General features: G+C 53.0%; 1 pseudogene; it reads left to right on the top strand.

Moving 5' to 3' along the window:
* The first annotated feature begins 5,753 nt into the window (after nt 1-5,753).
* On the top strand, nt 5,754-7,735 carry LOC131558253 (lactosylceramide 4-alpha-galactosyltransferase-like; annotated as a pseudogene).
* The last annotated feature ends 442 nt before the right edge of the window (nt 7,736-8,177 follow it).

The following is an 8,177-nucleotide window of genomic DNA, read 5'->3' as shown; positions in this document are numbered from 1 at the left end:
GGGACTGAGAACAGAGCAACCACCCCCAAAAGAGACTTTCTGATTCTGTCATCTTTCTCAGAGAGGTGTCATCGGGTATTGTTCATTTTGTGTGCTGGGGGGTGCTGGGCCAGTCAAATAAACAGGTTCTTTCCACCTCTCTCCGAGGAATTTTTTCCCGAACGAGTTGGGGGGAGGGGCCGTCTGGGTTTTGCTTTCTGGAGGGGCCCTCCTTTGCAGATTCTTTAACAAATTTGCCCTAAACCAGGACACACATGAAGGTTGGAAAAGACCTCCAAGATCAGGGAGTCCAACCTTCAATTCACTATCACCATACCCACAAACCTGTACCCCAAAGTGCCATGTGTTCTCATTTTTTGGAACACTTCCAGGGATGCTGACTCCTCCTCTTCCCTGGGGAGCCTGTGGTGTTATGAACAAAAATTCGGTTAATATTTTTTTCTGTGAGAAAAAGTTACCACTACTGCTGGGCTGCTGCCTTTGTTATTGTAATCACGGGTCGTTGTCGTTAATGGTTGTTTTTGTATCAGTAAAAGCCCTGGCTGGGGCGAGGTAATGGCCCTTCTCCTGGGTGGGGACCTTGCCCGAGGCTAAGTTTTACCTTTCTCAGAATAGGGAATACACCTGAGAAGGTGGGGGGGGTTATGCAAAGTGACTCCCAAGACCAGAATGCTTTGTGGGACCCCCATCTCCAAACTCATGGAGAAACCCCCAAAACAAAGAGCCACCTAAGAGTTGAGAGACTGGAGTGATGTCTGGACGTGAGGAGCCGAGTGCTGAGCCTGCAGAGACGCGGAACACCTTCGGACCCTCTCGCCCTGACCATGAGAGTAGACCTTGGCGGTGAGACCAAGCTGACGGAATGGGAGGGGCACCATCTGATAGAATCAGCAGGCCCTAAAGGCTCCCAAAAGGATCTGATCCCCAGCTCTGCCCCTGGTGGACAGAGCTGTGCATATCCTCCTCCTCTGAGTCTCCTTGGGAGAGACGACGGACGCTGCAGACCCGTCGAGCTGCCCAATCCTGAGCTGATCACTTTTAATAAAGGCATTAAAAAGGAGAAGAATTCTCCTGGCCCTTGTTTATTTCATGTGGCACATGGTGCTTAAGCACTCTGAAATTTTTCCTCGTGGCCAAGCTGAACCTACTGTGGTGCACAGAGTGCTGCAGCCAGCTCTGGGATCCCAGCACAGGAAGGACAGGGTGCTGTTGGAGCCAGTGCACAGCAGGGACACCAAGGGAATCAAAGGGATCAGAGCAGCTCTGCTGGGAGGAAAGGCTGAGGGAAGTGGGAATGTTCTGCCTGAAGCAGAGAAGGCTTTGGGGTGACCTAATCAAGGCCCTCCACTGCCTGAAGGGAGCTTAAAGGAAAGATGCAGACTGACTCTTTACAAAGGCCTGCAGTGACAGGACAAGGGGGAATGGCTTCACAGTGGCAGAGAGAAGGTTTAGGTTGGATATCAGGGAGAAATTCTTCCCTGTGAGGGTGCTGAAACTCGGGCACAGGGTGCCCAGAGCAGCTGTGGCTGCCCCTGCGTCCCTGGAAGTGTCCAAAACCAGGCTGAATGGGGCTCCAAGCAACCTGGGATAGGGGGAGGTGTCCCTGTCCGTGACAGGAGGGGTGGAACAAGATGATCTTTAGCGTCCTGTCCATTCCAGACCATTCTATTCATTTCCCCTCATCCTGTCCCTTGTTCCCTGGGAGCAGAGCCTGGCCCCCAGCTGGCTGCACCCTCCTGTCAGGGAGGTGTGAAGAGCCATAGAGCTCCCCTGAGCCTCCTTTTCCTCCAGGTTAAACACCCCCAGCTTGCTCAGCCGCTCCTCATCAGACTTGTGCTCCAGCCCCTTGCCCAGGTTCGTTCCCCCCTCTGGACACGCTCCGGCCCCTCAGTGTCCATCCTGCAGTGCCAGGCCCAGCACTGGACACAGCCCTTGGGGTGAGGCCTCCCCAGTGCCCACATGTGGCAGGGGCACAGTCACTGCCCTGCTCCTGCTGGCCACACCATTGCTGGCCCGGCCCAGCAGCCATTGGCCTTCTCGCACACCTGGGCAGGCACTGTGGGCCGGCAGGCCCAGGCCCCTTCCTGCTGGGCCCTTCCCAGCCCATCTGCCCCAGCCTGGAGCTGCTGGGGCTTGTGACCCAGGGGCAGGACCTGGCACTTCAGATCTTGTTCAGCCTCAAGGATATGAAAGGGGACTGGCTCTGACAGTGGGCCCTGGGGCACAGCACCCACTGCCAGCTGCATTAATTCCACTGCCACCCTCTGGTCCCAGCCATCCAAGCACTTTATTCCCAGCCAACAGGGAACCTGTTAAATCCATGGGCTGAGAGGACAATGCTCTCCAGGAGAGCACTGTGGGAACAGTGGTCAAAGGCTTTAGAAGGCCCCGGTACACAGCATCCACAGCCTTTCCCCATCCATTGGCTGCTCATAGAAGGAGGTTGGGTCAGTCAAGCAGGACCTGCCTGACCTTGTGCTGGCTGGGCCTGATGCCCCAGTGGTGCAGCCCACAGGGTGCCATTGCACTCCAGGTCATCTGGTCCACACCCTTCCCAGGCAACGAGGTCAGGCTGACAGGCCTCTGGTTCCCCCAGGTGTCCTTCCAAGCCTTCTCCAAGAGGGATGTCACATTGGACAACCTCCAGTCACCCAGGAGCTCTCCAGTTCACCAGGACTGCTGATAAACAATGGAGACTGGAGCATTGTGGGCTGCTTCACGAGCTCCCAGCAGAAGGATGGCATCTGCCTAGACTTGTGCATGTCTGGGCAGCACAGCAGCTCACTGACAACTTCGTTCTGCAGAGTGGGGACGTTGTTCTGCTCCCTGTTTCTGTCTTCTCCCTCATGGGGATTTGATATGCGGAGGCTAACTGGGCTTTTGGTTAAAGGCTGACGTCATGAATGCATTGAGTGCCTCAGCCTTTTCCTCACCCCTGGAGGTTATGTTATGTTCCCACCCCAGCGTGCAATAAAGGATGGAGAATCTCCTGGGCCTCTTTTTGGTATTAATGCATTTGGAAAAGCATTTCTTTCTTAACTTTTATGCTGGTGGCCAGATTGACATCTAGCTGAACTTTTACCTTTCTAGTTCTTCTCTCTGATTAACTTCCTGACATCCTTGTAATCTTCCTGAGTTGCCTGACCCTTCTTCCAGAGCTGCTAAACTCTCTGTTCTTCCCTGAGCCCCAGTGGAAGCTTGCTGTTCATCCAAGCCAGTCTTCCCTGAACCAGTTTTCAGCACATTGCAATTGGCTCCTTCTCCACCTCTATGACCTCCTTCCTAAGGAACCTCCACCTTCCTGGGCTCCCTGGCCCCTCAGGACTGCCTCCCAAGGGATTCTCTCAACCCATGGTCCAAACGGACCAAAGCCTGTCCTCCACAAATCCAAGGCAATTGTTTTGCTGATCCCCTTCCTCCGTCTACCCTCCCTTCACCGAGAACTGAAATCAAATCGTGTCATGGTCACTGTACCCAAGACGGCCTCAGGCAACCTCACCTCCCCCCAGTGCTCCTCTGTTTGCGAACAGCAGATTCCATGGGACACCTTCCCTGGTGGGCTCACCTGCCACCTGTGTCAGCAAGTTCTCTTCCATGTGCTCCAGGAACCTCCTGGAGTGTCTCCTGTCTGCTGCGTGGGTTTCCAGCAGGCTCCTGGTAATTTAAAGATGCCACTGAGGTTGTAGGCAGTCGATGATGTGGGGTCATCCATCTCCCCCTAATGCAAATCCTTGCCCACCACTCAGCACTGGTGGGACACACCTGGAGGGCTGGTTCAGGAATCCCAGGATGAGGGAGGCCCATCCGTACTGGAGCAAATCTGGCAAAGGGCCACCAAGGTGAGAAGGGGCCTGGAGCACACAGTGCATGAGGCGGGGCTGGGAGAGCTCTGCTGACTTGTCTTGGACTAGAGCAGGCTGGGCTGAGTGTTCAGGGTGTGAAACACCTGGCTGAAGGTGAGTGGGTGGGTGAAGGACACAAGTGAGACTCTCCTCTGTTCAATGCAGAGATGGCAGGAGACACAATGGGCACACCTTGAGGTGTGGCAAGCTAGAATGAAAGGAAGGCTGGTGAAACACTGGATCAGGTAGCCCAGAGTGGTTGTGGAATCCCTAGGCTGGGACAAGTTGTCGTGAGTCCATCCATGGTGCTGCCGTGCATGGAAGGATTTGGGGAGAGGAGAGAGGTCTGGGACACTACAGAGCAATAATTGTTTCAGGCAGCTGAGGAGGAACTGCAGCAGACCCTGAATTTAGTGGCTGTACTGATAAAGGAGGGATTTTATTAATGTGCCAGCAAGTCTTATGGAAAGGAAGGTGAACCTCCCTTGATCACAGGGTCAAGGGGGAGCTGTCACAGAGTGAGGGACACCTGAATTTGGCCAAGTCCTTCCCTGACGTCCCTGGCATATGAGGGTGCACTCCTTAATGAATGATTAAAGTATTTGGTGAAAAGAGTGTGTTTGCAAGGGGGCATGCTGTACTTGGGGCTTGGGGTGGGAGCAGGCAGCTCTTTGGAAGGCTTAGCTCAGTAATTGTGGCAGCCCCAGAAGCAGCATGAGCACTGGGAAATTTTAGCAAAGGATGACAAAAGAAATCAAGCCATATTCTTAGCAGTCTAAAGCTCAAAGTGTCGCAACTGTGGGTTTTCAATTCCCTCCTTTTTCTTTAATTACTTTTTAACTAACTTGTTTGTTCACAGGGCATCTGTGTGACATTTGCTTCTGTCCCTGTTCTCATAAATGTTATTGCACACTCCCCGGTTTTTTTGCCCTTATGGTTGGACTCCATATGTCATCGTTCCTATTCAGAAGAAGGAGGTGGCAGACCACAGAGTAGTATTCATCTCTCAGATTTTAATTTCATAAATATCTTTTCCTGCTGAAGAGGGAACTCTGTGGCATCCCTGAAATCAGGGACAGGTGAGTTTTGTCCTTTCTCTACAGCACGGGCTCTGTTCTAACCTAGTCTGTGCCTCTTTGCTTTCAACGACCGAAAAAATTATTTACAGTGTTATGCCAGCGGTCGTGTGGAGCGTGGGGAATGTAGGGGGGTCTGTATAAGGCAGGGTGGGCTGGCTTTGGCTGCCTGTAGCACTGGCAGCACATGCTGGCATTTCTGTGTGGGAGGAGAAAAATTTCTGGGGATCCAGAGCTCATCATTTGTGTGTTGGCTGTGTCTCCTTTGTCCCCCTGTGCCTGGTGCAGAGTGGTGGCTCCATGCTCTGACATTTGGATGCCTCCCAGTGTGGCTGACAAGTCCCTTCTGGCCACAGGGGAAGCTCCGTATGTGAGCCCGGCACAGTGATCAAGGAGCAATGACAAATGGGACCGTGCCACCTGGGTGCTCTGTCGTGTTCCCTGCCACTTTGGTTACAGCTGTTGGACTAAAGCTTTTCCCGTTTCCTGAACCTTTCTGTCCTGCAGGGTAGGGCTTTGGAGATGGAGCTCAGGGAGGCAGGAGAAATGATGGAATCCTTTAGGATGGAAGAGATCTTTGACTGCCTGCATCCAACCTCAAAACCCCCTCTGCCAAGACCACCACTAAACCCAGTTCCTAAGTGCCACACCTACGTGTCTGTTAAATGCCTCCAGGGACAGTGGATCCACTGCTTTCTTGGGCAGCTTGTGCCAATGCCTAGGGAACTCTTCCAGGGAGTAAAATTCTGAGTAATGTCCACTCTAACCTTCCTTGGCACCACTTGAGACCATTTCCAATGGTCCTAAAAGCCACAGCCTTCCTCACAGCTTCTTCATGTGCTCTTGCCTGTTGTCCTTTGGGGCCCTGTGGTAGGCACAGGAGGTGCTGCTTCTGCTGCACCTTGATTTCAGGAGAGGCAAGGGCAGCAATGATGATGCTGATGCTGAGGATGGAGCTAGACTGACTTATCTGTTTGTTGCTGCCTTGTTAAAAATCTCTTCCACTACAACCCTTCCTTTTGCCAGAAGAAGCAAGGAAGGTAAGGGCAGGAGAGCGGAGGGAATGTCTGTCCACCAGCAGGATCCAGTGGGAGCAGGGCAGAGCCAGTGTGACCTGTGCAGGGTTGGGAAGCAGCCTTGGAACTCCCTTTCCAAAGGCACTTCTTGACCTTATTGTCTGCATCTGCCTCCTGAGCTGCTCTGCATCCATTCCTTTCCCACTCTCCATCCATCCTGCCAGGCTACGCTGGCATGGACAATGGGCCAGGCTCTCTGCAGGGGCAGCTGGTTGGTTTGGAAAGGCAGCAAGTGCCAGCTCAACAACTGGAAGGCTGAGACTTCTGTTTGGTTTGGGGGAAGGACACATTGTGTGTCAGGAAAAAACAACTCCCTTGTGATGACCAGCTGTCAGTGGTCCGCAGTTCCACACAGAGTCTATTGACAGGGCTCCAGGAATGGTCACAAGGAACATTGCTATTTCCTCCTGCCAGGGCTTTGCGTACGTGTCTCATGTCTCGTGTTGACAGTGACCTGAAGTTCTAGAGGGTGACAGATGAGTTCTCTAATGGTATTCCTAGAGTTTGTTGTTGCACTGCTATGAAGGTGGGACACACCTGTGAAGGAAGGCTCATACTCTGCTGCCTCATCTGTCAGGTTTTTCTCTTTTTTCCTTCCCTTCAGATCATGACGGCTGTCTCGGGAGAGCAGCCTCTGGCTGGAGACAGAAAGGTCAGGATGCCCAGCTGCCTCCTAAAGCTGACCAGGGTGGTGCTGAGCCACAAGCCCTGTGCCCTTTTTACCCTCATCTTTGTGTTTGTATCCCTTGCCTACCAGAAGCTGTACTGGGGCATCGGGGAGGACCCAAAGAGCAGCGTCCCCACCTCCGGCTTGTCTGCTGAGAGGAGCTGTGCTCACTATGTGCCTTCTGCCCTCGACATGGCTGGTGGGCCCTCTCCTTCCACAGGAAATGTGTTTTTTGTGGAGACCTCGGAGCAAACTGCCCCAAGTTACCTGTTCTCCTGCTCTGTGGAGTCAGCAGCCAGGACACACCCTGCATCAAGAGTCGTGGTGCTCATGAAAGGCTTGGCCAAAGAGAACGGCTCCTTGCCCAGGCACTGGGCTTTCTCCTTGCTCAGCTGCTTCCCCAACGTGGAAATCCTGCCTCTGGACTTGACAGAGCTCTTTTCTGGAACACCTCTGGCACAGTGGTTCCTGCAGCCTCAGCGGCAACAGGAGCCTCATTTTTTAGCTGTACTCTCTGATGCCTGCAGAATTGTGCTCATGTGGAAATTTGGTGGCATCTACCTGGATACAGACTTCATCGTGCTTAAGAACTTACATAACCTTACGAATGCCCTTGGCATTCAGTGCTACGATGAACTTAATGGAGCCTTTCTGTCCTTTGAGGCCAAGCACAAGTTCATAGAGATTTGCATGCAGGACTTTGTGCAGAATTACAAAGGCTGGGCCTGGGGGCACCAGGGCCCAGGGCTCGTAACTCGTGTCTTCAAGAAGTGGTGCTCCATCAGGACTATCAAGAGCATGAGCTGCAAAGGTGTGAGTGCTCTTGCCCAAGAAGTTGTTTATCCTATTCCCTGGCAGAACTGGAAGAAGTTGTTTGAGGCAGTCAGTGCCTTGGAGCTTCAGAAACTCCTTAAGAACACCTATGCAGTGCACATATGGAACAAACTGAGCCACAGGACCAAGTTAGAGATCCCTTCCCAGGCTCTGCTGGCTCAGCTCTATTCCCAGTTCTGCCCTGCCACCTACGCAAAGATGAAGCAGGACTCTGAAGAGTTGTCGAGGCGTGCAGTGTGACCTGGGGGCCCTTGGCTGAAGGGACATTTCCCCAGCCTGAGGGAAACCAAATGCCTTTGACCTTCCCCAGAGTGGCTTTCTATGCCCCAGAGCAGCTGTGTGACTGCTCTGTGGTTCTGTACCTGGCATTGCTGATATCTGCCTCTGATCCCCTGTGTTTCAAATTTACAGCAGAACCTGACTGCAGCCTCTCTTGCTGTCCTATACGAGACCTGTTGCTGCAGGGAAGGTTGTACTCCTTCAGCAGCATCTCTCAGCTGGTCCATTCTTGGTGTTCTCCAATGGCTCCTCCTGTGAATCCCAGCCTGAGCAGCCCCTTGTGATGTTTCAACAGCTGTAGGGACCCTTGGCTTGCTCTCTGTAGCATTTCTGACTTTGTGAATCACTGCCAGTCAGTGACAGAGGTCACAGACTGCTGGGGCTCAGATCAGAATTCCCTGGT

Source organism: Ammospiza caudacuta, chromosome 5 (assembly GCF_027887145.1).
Source record: "Ammospiza caudacuta isolate bAmmCau1 chromosome 5, bAmmCau1.pri, whole genome shotgun sequence".
NCBI lineage: Eukaryota > Metazoa > Chordata > Aves > Passeriformes > Passerellidae > Ammospiza > Ammospiza caudacuta.
The sequence above is the reverse complement of the archived record's forward strand: the minus strand, read 5'-3'. Positions and strand labels throughout refer to the sequence as shown.